The sequence below is a fragment of the Amphibalanus amphitrite genome, unplaced genomic scaffold (genome assembly GCF_019059575.1).
Source record: "Amphibalanus amphitrite isolate SeventyFive unplaced genomic scaffold, NRLGWU_Aamphi_draft 000850F_arrow, whole genome shotgun sequence".
NCBI classification, from domain to species: domain Eukaryota; kingdom Metazoa; phylum Arthropoda; class Thecostraca; order Balanomorpha; family Balanidae; genus Amphibalanus; species Amphibalanus amphitrite.
In genome coordinates, this window is record NW_024882344.1 from 297,850 (window position 1) to 308,577 (window position 10,728).

Genomic DNA, 10,728 nt, shown 5'->3' on the forward strand with positions numbered 1-10,728 from the left:
TGTCGCTGCGATGTGTAGTTTTTTGAGATCTGAAGGGGGGCCGAATCGGCCCCCCCCCCCCCCCGCCAGTTTCTTGTCCCGGCGGAGCCCGCCAGGAATAGGGTTAACCCTCGCCGGCCGAGGGGGGGGGGCGGGTGCCGCCCCCCCCCATAGGGTTTTTTAGCGATAGCTCCGAACACGCTGGCGATAGAGAGCTGAAACTTGGCATACCTGACCTTTGATCCAAGCCGCATCTTTTGACACCAACCGCATTTTTGGGTCAGGTCAGGTCACTGACCTATGACGTCATAAGTGAACCTCTGCACGGTCTTCAGATGTCGCAACTTCGCAACGCCCTCACTGCCAGAGGAGATGTCACAGGGAAATGAAACTTGCAGGATCTAGTATCCATTATGAGTCCCACCACTTGTATATCTCGGATTTTTCCTAAAGGTCATATGAGGTCAGGTCATTTTCGTGACCTCACCATTATAAGTCAATGGGGAAAAATGAAAACTGCTATTCTGGCGCCGGGAACGATCTCCACATAGGTGTAGCAACGTATCTCTTTGGTGAAGGATACCTTTCACCAAAGTTTTAGATTGGTGAAGGATCCTTCACCAATCTCGAGCAATGCAGGTGAGGGTCTTCACCAATGCTGGAACGACTGGGTTCGACGGTCGACCTAATGTTAAAAAAAGCAATGCCGAATGGGATGAACAAAAAGGCTAAAACGGCAACAGGTACCAAATTACCCCATCCTTTCAGTTATGAAGCGTTATGCCCACCTTTTTTCACAATTCACGCCATTTAATAAATGATAGGTAATATATAATACTGAACGAGGCCGGTGTAAATAAATTTTCAAGACCGAGGTCCATTCCTAACTGAATTTTTGAACGAGGCCGAAGGCCGAGTTCAAAAATCAGTAAGGACTGAGGTCTTGACAAGTTATCACCGGCCGAGTTTGGTATGTATTTTACTGTATGCCAATGATAAAACAATTGTCTAGACCGAAGCTCTTAGCGGTTTTTTGAACGAGGCCATCCCAAAATGTTGACTTGGTAATGCATTTTTGACCGTGGTCACTTTGCTTACACCAGTTATTACCACACCCCTCAGGCTAATGTATTTGAATAGGCCAGGCATACAGTAATATAAAATACCACACGGGGCCGGTAAATGATTTCTTGAGGACAGAGGTCGTTGTTTGATTTTCCACCCTCGGCCTTCGGCCTCGGGCGGAATATCAACAACGACCGAGGTCCTCAAGAAATCATTCCGGCCTAAGTGTGGTATTTATTTTACCATATGGTGCACGTAGTTGCAAAATGAGCCTTCTCAAAACCACGCTTCTCACAAGTTTCTTAGGATTTGGCTTTGGTGATGACAATTAATATTGCATTGAGTTTTGTTATTAAAAAATAAAAAGTAGGGAAACGCTAAGAAAAAAGTGAACAATACGTGAAGAAGTTGAATCCTTACTTCGAAATATCAGTTTCCAGCTCCCCTTATATCGTGTTCAACATCAGTACCTAACCGTGGAATCGTGAACATCAAAATGAAGTAAGAAGCACGGCACGGTAACACCCGGAGCTGTCAACACTGCCCTGTCGACTAGTCCAAAATGACGTGTACCTACCTGAATAAAAATTTGATTATTGGCGTTTATTTGCGTTTCGTACCTACGGATAGAATCGCCACATGGCCCACCAAAGTTATCGCGTCTTCTGGGCAACGCAAAGATAAAAGAAGCATAGCTAGAAATGAGCTTTGTAAGCAATGTTGAAAGACGGGTCAATGACCTCAAAACCAAGCTCAAAACAATCTGCTGGTATACTATATACGAAAAATGACCACGGGCCAAAACTGTTTCCCAGATACCTAAAGCATTACAGTCTGAGCGGGCCGAAAGCATATACCAACATTTTCCGAACGCTCGTGCCAATACTAAAGAGATACTCCACCATATGGTAAAGCCGAAAACTGTATTGAAGTTGGTAAACGTGTAAATGTGTCTAAATGTGTCTCAGTAAATGCCGTGAATATCGAAATAAATTGGCTTGTTTTTACTCGTGGGAAAGTTGTAAGACTTTGGTCACGAAAAAAATGCAGTGGAGCATACCTTTAGGTTCCAAAGGTATGCTTGGATACCTAAAAATTCAATTTCACTGAGAAATTTTTTTACCACCCTATGGAAACTAACCCTTTTATTCAGGATAAGACTCATGTCATACTCAGGAAAACTAACGTATTTACCAACGATGCCTTAGTTCGTTCGTAGCTCCTGCGATGGTGTTAGGCAGTACTAATCGATGCTTGGTATTTATGCTCAGGATCATGAGTATGTGGTTAGTAATCTAGCCGTGAGTAGGCTTCCAGCTCGCTGATTGGTTGAGCCGATGTGGCACCGCCGCGCACGTTTCGCGCGCGTCTGCCATTATTTCAGTTGAATTCCGTTGCTTGGTGGCATGAAGGTGCGTCGCTCGCGTGTGCAGCATTTTATGGACTTGGTGTGCAGAAACTGAAACTCGGATTCCGAGGCCAATAGTAAGTATGTTCATATACTTACCTTGTTAAATAATTATTGATCAATGACCACAAGCGCAATTGTGTGTCGCGAGGAAATAGGCATAATGTACCGTGAGAGATGAGGGAGATGTGAGAGCACATCTCCGAAGAGAGATGTGCCCTAATGATAGGTACCTAATTAGTGAAGATTTGTGCTTTGTAGGTGTTATTTTAATAATGGAATGCGTATTTGATGATAGTCAATGCTTTTGTTCTATGAAAAGTTTTGATGATTAAATACGTGAAAATATTATGTAAATATTTTATCCGCTGGGTTCCTCTGGGTTGTGTTGGATATATTAACCCTCGCCGGCACAGGGGGGGGGGGGGGGTGATGCAACCCCCCTAAGGTTTTTCGCGAATAACTCGCGTAAAAAGCGGCCGATCGCGACGAAACTTTCAGTACCCTCGCATTGATCAATTTTACACCTACCCTGAAAATTTCATGACCCTGACCCAAATGACCTTTGACCTGTGATCTCTTTTCCGAGACCATGTTTGGCCGGAATTGCGATTCGGCGTATGTCGGCTCGCATTAGCCGCGCGTTTGCAAGCTTTTCGTGGTTTCAAACGTTCAAACATGTGATTTGATGTTGCTCCCATACGTTAGGGTGGGTGTCAAGGTCACCTGAAGGTCAGGTCAGGTCATTGACCTTTGGTGACCTCGGGTGACCTCGGTTCACTTTTTCGAGTTTTACATGTTTCTACTTTCTAGGGTAGTTTTGGAGCTGAATTCGAATTTAGCAACCATTTGAACATTTACGAAGTAGTTTTGGTGCCTTCGTAACATGTTACGAAGCTGTCAGAGGCGGTTGACACATATTAGGAATACCCGTCACAACCCCTACCGGTTGACCTGACCTGACCTGACCCAACCTGGTCTAAATGCTGAAAGACATCATGTCTGATCAAAACTAACACGATATTCGTGATCAGCACCCCGGAAAACCACATAGCAGTCACACTTTACGACTTTGCTAACAGGTCCCGATTTTCCCGGTTTTCGGGTCATTGACCTGACCTGGAAGGTCACCCGATGACCTAGGACCTTAAAATTAGGTATCATCGGCTTCCTCTTGTGACGGGCAACACGCTCGTTTTTTTCCGCGAAGCTCTAGCTCGATCAGGGGCCAAACGCGAGGGGGGTCGTACCAAACCCCCCTTGTGCCGTCGAAGGACGCAAAATGGCCTGTGCCGGCGAGGGTCAAAGGAAGACTGCCACCTTTTTTCCACAAAACGGTTTTCACTAGAGCTGAGCCACCTATGTCCCAGACTGAAGTCGGTTTTCCGAAATTCGAACCCGTTTGCGAGAAATCGGAGACCAAAGTTCAGTTTGATGCCATTTTTTTAGTCCAAGAAAACCGACATCTCTACTGTTTATCGATAACTTTGAAACATGAATTTTCTTATCTTTTGGTAAATATATGTCAAAACTTTGATCGTTTCGAGATCAGAGAAGAATTTGGGAGTGTCAAAATAAAAGTTAAACTTATATATTCAGTAGTTCATTTTTTCCAAAAAAGTGTGGGAATGGGGTTTAACATGGGCCAGACCCATTCCAAATGAGCCATGATTTTTAAATGTTTTACGAACTTAAATGCAAAATAAATTAAACATGGCCAATTTCTTATGAAATCATATATTAGTAAATCATAAAATACCTTACTTTTTCAAATAAAATGTAATAATCTTATGACCTTGAAGCAGTGGCGTATCCAGGGGGGAGGCCAAGAGGCCATGGCCTCCCCCTTTGGCATCAAACATGCAAGTGGGCCCTTAGGGTCACTTGAGTGCAGTGACGTACCCAAGGGGGGCCACGGGGGCCCCGAGGGGCCCCTGGTCACTTGAGGGGCCCCTGGTTATCTGAGGGGCCCTTGGCTACCTAAGGGGCCCCTGGTTATCTGACAGGCCCCTGGTTGTCTGAGGGGCCCCTGGTTATCTGAGGGGGCCCTGGTTACCTGAGGGGCCCGTGGTTATCTGAAGGAGTCCTGGTTACCTGAGGGGCCCTGGCTATCTGAGGGGCCCCTGCGTTACCTAAGGGGCCCCTGGTTATCTGAGGGCCCCCTGATTACCTAAGGGGCCCGTAATTACCTGAGACCCCCTGGTTATCTGAGGGGCCCCTGGTTACCTGAGGGGCCCCTGGTTATCTAAGGGATCCCCAGCTACCTGAGGGGTCTCGATCCCTTGGGTGGCCCCTGGCCAGTGTCCTGACTTCTGAAGAAACCCTGGTCGCCCAAGGGGCCATGTTTACCCGGGGATTACCTGAGCCCTGTTCAAGTGCTCTGCGGCCGCCGCGGCTCCCGCGGCCGGGAGGCGGAGCCTAATTTCGGTTAGGTTGAACACCCTCGCGGCTGCGGCCGCTGCGGCCAGCGACGAGAATGGCACGGTTGTTTTGAAAGGAGATGCTGATCAAAATTGTGTGCGTAATTGCTTTATAATGGCTTTATTACTTCAATAAGTACCTTTTTAAAGCAATTATTCCTTAATAACATAATAAAATCAACCGAAACAAAGAACGAAATCCGCAATGTTTTGTCTCACGCGCGCAGTTTATGTCGAAGTTTCCCTGCGGTCGCTCCCGAGCGACCGCGGGAGCCGCAGGAAGAGCTACGCATTACCCAGAATGCTGCTCTCGCCTGATTGGCCGCCTGCTAAGCTCCGCCTTTTTGGCCGCGGGAGCCGCGGCGGCCGCAGACACTTGAACAGGGCCCTGGTTATATGAAGGGCCCCTGCAGTCACATGAAGGCATTTAGGCACCCGTGGAGCCCCTGGTATAACCGGCCCCCGGTTATCAGAAGGTCCCCTGGTCACCTGGTGGGCCCCTGGTCAATTGAAAGGCCCCTGGTCACCTGAGAGGCCCCTGATCACCTGAACAGCCCCTGATCACTTGGATTCAACGGCATAGCCAGGGGCGAGGGGCACATGTCTGTTATAAGGTTTAGGGCCCCCTCGGGCCCGAGGGACCCTGCGGTGCCAATTGGCAGCAGAGGGTTCGCGCTGGCCACGCTTCAACTGGAAAGGACACCACAGGGCTTGTGAGAACACCCCATGGTCTCTTGTGTAGTCACACTTATCTCCAGAAGGGCCCCACGCCGGGTTCTGAGGGACCTTGCTGGCCTCTGAGGGCCGTTGCCGGCCAATCAGGGATCAGCTGTAAGGGCCCCATACCCGTTTGTTATGGCCCCACGGTCCACACCAGTTTCTGATGGCCTTCACTGCCACCTCTAAGGGTCCCACACCAGTGCCTCTTAACCCTCGCCCCGTTGGGGGGGGGCCATTTTGGCCCCCCTGTGGTTTTTCCTGAATAGCAAGAAAACGGCGGCGCGCAGCGCCGCCAAATTTTCAGTACCTTTCCGGGCATCAATTTGACACCTTCACACCAAATTTCAAGTCTTAGGTCACCTTAGGTCAGGAGTTATTGAGGTCAAACTGAGGTCATGTTCGAGCAAAAATGAGCAAAAAACATGCAATCTTGAAACGCTTACCAAATCTACAGTTATCAAGCAATTTCAAAGTTCTTTATATGGTCTAATAGACAAAAAGCGGCGCTATAAAACTGCTATCTCGGATTTTCAAAATTTTGGGTTTTTGACCCAAAAAATTTCAAAAAGTTGATTTTTTTAGAAAAACTAAAAAAAAAATCCAAAATTTTTTCCGAATTTCGAAAAAAAACCGGAATATATGTGATAGTCCCTGCGCTCTTCTATATACATACCAAATTTCAGATCGATATCTCGTTTTTTGGCCAAGTTATAGCGAAAAAAACTGTTCAAAAATGATGACGTCAAATTTTTGAACTCAATTTTTAGCGATTCTAGACCTCGTACGGCAAAACAAAGACCACCATTGAACTCCCCGTGACGAGCTGCATCGATTCGATACCCATTTTATGCAAAAATATCAACTTTGAAATTTGACCTTATTTGACCTGACCTTGACCTGACTTTGACCTGACCTTGACCAAAACGTGACCTAAGCTGGCCCCAAAGGCTGCCTGACCCACATAATCGCATTTGTCATGTAAAATGGACCATAAAACATGTATCACACGACACTTTCATATTGTGACCCCCCAGTGACCTGACCTCAGTGACCTGACCTGGTATCAGTGACCTCAACTAGCAAAATATGTGTTTGAAGAACATTTCCCCATCGATGATTTTCAATGAAATGCATTTTACTCGATTTTACAACGCATTTCTTGAAATGCCTGTAAACGGTGAAAATTGGACCTTTGACCTGACCTGTGACGTCATCGGTTTGACCTAGGTCAATAAAATTGGGTCACAAGGTAGTTCCCTGATAGGGCTATCCAACACCGTTTGCCGCTTGTCGCTACGTTGCGTGGTTCTCGAGATCTTAGGGGGGGGGGCCAAAATGGCCCCCCCCCCAACGGGGCGCGTTGCTCGGCAGAGCCCAACGGGGCGCGGGTTAAGGGCCTACTTCGGTGGCTCTGAGGCGCCTTTAGCGCCTCCGAGGGCCCTAGGCCAGCGCATCTGACGACCACTTACCAGCGACTCTGAGGGCCTCCCGGCCTCTGAGGGTCCCTTGCCGGCCTATGAAGGGCCACCAGTAACTTTCAGGGTCAAACTGCGTCAAACTATCTTAAAATGCCATTTGATGGCCCTCATAGGTCAGCGTAGGGCCCTTAGAGGCCAAGGCTGAGCCCCCAGAGGCTAGCGTGGAGCCCTCAGAGGTCGCTTTGGCGGCCATAAAAAAGCTTAGACTTGAGCGTGGGACCCTTTGACGCTGGCGTAGAGCCCTAAGGAGCCAGCGCTCAGCCCTCTAAGGCCAGCGTGGGACCCTCTAAGGCCATTGTGGGGCCTTCTAAGGCTAGTGTGGGACCCTCTATGTCCAGCGTGGGGCCGTCGATGTCCAGCGTTGGGTCTTTTAAGCCCAGAGACATGGGACCTTCTTAGGTCAGATTGAGGTCCATTGGCCACGGAGACCAGCTTGGGGTCCTCTGAAGACAATGTGGAGCCCTTTAGGCAAGTGTGGGGCCCTCTGTGACCAGCGTGAACCCTCTGAAGCCAGCGTGGGGCCATCTGTCATCTGACTCCAGACTTGAGAGGCTGGTGCTTGGCCCTCAGAAGCCAGCGCGGGCCTTCATAGGCTGGCGTCGGGCCATTAGAGACCACCTCGAGGGCCTCGGCAGCCACTCTTCAGACCTTATGCATGTTTGGGACCCCTGAGGCCCTAAGGTAGGGGTGGCCCTTAACCCTAGAACGCCTAGGGGGGGGGTTGTATCAACCCCCCCTGAGGTTTTTTCGAAGTGCACGCTAAACGGCTTGTCGTAGCGGGCTGAAATTTTCAACACCCTCTGGGGCAACCTTTGCGCATCTTTTGCCGAAAAAAATTGATCGGGTCATGTCAGGTCACGGAGTTATGACGTCATAAGAGGTACAGCCTCCGGCCGGATTTTCACAAACTGAGTGCCAACGCCCGAGGTTTCCTGCCGGTGGTACGGACATCGGTTGATGGATCGTGATGAAACTTCCCATGCATGTTGGGGCAAGTATTGGCTATCATATGGTATAAGAAATTTGACCGGGTCAGGTCAGGTCACGGAGCTATGACGTCACAAGAGGAACAGCGTCCGGTACTATTTTTGAAAAGCGCCCGAACCACTATTTTGCTAATTCTTGTCACCTCAATGGGAATATGCAGCAATATTAGCTTCTATAGGGAGCAAATGGACCTCCCAAATCCAAAAATACAATCAGATTTCAAAAATTTAAATTTTGATTTTTCGAATTTCTGCCGCCGACTGTGACCTTGCCGACTTCCGGCGCTCCCAACGCGCCATTTTTAGAGCTAGGGAAACGAAATACATACCAAACGATAGAGAATTGATCAAGGAACACGATAGTGAAGGTTTCAAGTCGATATCTCCCACCGTTTTGCCGCAATCGCCGCCGAAAGTTGAAAAAAGTCTATTTTTCCGAAAATTTGACCTTTGACCGGTCAAAAGTAGGTCAAATGTTGACCTAGGACCAAAAAATATACCACCAATCGCGAGATCTCGTTGAGAGCAATCCGTTGGTTTTTTCCGCTAAGCTCTACGACCTTCCGTTTCGAAACGCCAGGGGGGGGGGTCGTAACCCCCCCCCCCCTGGTCGTTCGTGTTATGAGAAATGGCCTGGTCGTGCGAGGGTTAAAGGCATGCGTGGGACCTTCAGGGGACATCGTGGGCTTCTAGAGACCGGCGTGGGTTCGAGAGCGGCATAGGGACATCAGAGCCTGACTCAAAGGCTCCCAAGAGCCAGCGGGGGGCCCTGTGAGGTCAGCCATAGCATGGATCTCCTGAGGCCATTATGGGGCCTGGAGGCCAGCGTGGTTCACTCTGTTGCCGGTGTGGGGTTTTCAGAGGCCAAAATGAGCCTTCAGAGGTCGGAGTGAGGCCAATGTGGGCGACATAGAGCCATCAGAGTCTAGATCAGAGCTCAAACCGAGTTGGGCCCTTCTAAAGTTAAGGGTACCAGCCCTCAACCAGCGCAAGACACTAAGAGACTGACATCTGCCCTTTGAAAAATGTTACAATCTTTAAAAAAAAATTGGGAAAGACATTTTGCTTTTGATGATCTTTAGTGACCCTAGCGACGACCAAAGCAAAAAAAAAAAAAACTATATGCCTACTGCTGAAATAAATTGTACGCTACAGAGCTATCGATATCGAGCCTTTTTCACGTTTCAACATTTCTTTTTTTAGATTGCCGAGTGTGCCTAAAAAGGCTCCCTCACATGGCAAAAGTGGCAAAGAACCGCATCTGGGCGTGAGTTAAGTAGGTATACGCTATACTACTGGGGCCCCTAAGGTAAGGATGGGCCCCCTCGAGCAGGTTTGGCCTCCCCCTTTCCAAGATCCTGGATACGCCACTGCCTTGAAGTCTAGTGATGTGTAAACATTGTCGCTAGACATTAACCGATTGATAATTGTATGTTAATCGACAATTTTTTTCGCGATTCACGTGATGATACTTTGTCAGGTGAATTATAAAATTTTGTTTTGTCCAGGGAATAAATCATAGGCCGATCTGAGAAAACTTTTTGAAGGTGGCAGTCTTCCTTTAAGGTAGGGAAGTAGTTTTTTTCAAAAAATGTTTCATTAAAATATACCGACTGTATGTCTCCTTTCACAGTTTCTTTTGGATATACCTACCACCGCACTGCTGCCGGGGCTGGTGCCGGTGCAGACGCTCGCCCCGATCGACGCCGGATGCTCGCCGCTGGGTGGCTTCAGAATGTGAACTCTGCCTGCTCCTGTTCGATAGGTACGGAGATCTATAGCTCATCTTAACAGGTTCCTAAAAAGTTACTAATTTTTTCTACTTCTTTCTGTATCTTGCGATCACAGTGTCAGTATATAAAATATAATTAATAATTATGCCATCTGCATAATTTACCACGACATGCTTTGTAAAAAGAAAAACACTAGCCGTTTTCACGACGGGTTATTTGGCGAATGCACCTAATTTGACCAATTATGCACCAAATCTTTTTTAACAAATATCTTTATATCATAAGTGTTTTCGATATACCTTTCTCCAGAAGCGCTGCGCCGATCGTCACCAAATCCGATACAAAGCCGATCGTATTTCTTCATTAAAATATAGAAAATAATATTTTTTATAAAAAGTTTTTTTGCTGATCATTTTGAGCATAAAAAATCATAAATCCATTGAAAAAACTAATTCCGTGAAAGTGAACTATTCCCTTTAACACACCTCGCCGATGTCTTCTGAAGTTTTCGCTTTATTTCTTAACAGCTTATTGTTTTCGGTCCATAGGTAAAGTTTTGGAGACACTGTTGCGTCTTCTGGAAACTGCAGTCTCAAGGATGGCGGCGGAGAAAGTGCGCCCATGGTTTTCCAGTCCCTCGCGCTACTGAGCCAAAATACCAGCACCCTTTGAGCTGCAGTGCGCCGATCTCGCGGTAGGAGGTGGTTAAAAAACTAAGCGATCTCGCGCAGTGTTTGCGATCTATGGGAGTGTTTCATTGTTTTTTTTTTTACGGACTTCTTTTAGTGTTGTGTTTAACGGATTACGCCCCGTACCCGGCTCTTGAATTGCATGTTGGCAGATATGTCGTATGATGGGTTTTTGTAATAAACTTCAGTGTTTTTTCTCGTGTTTGTCACGTCTGCAAGGCGTAAGGTTAACGAACGCATTTTTGGTTTC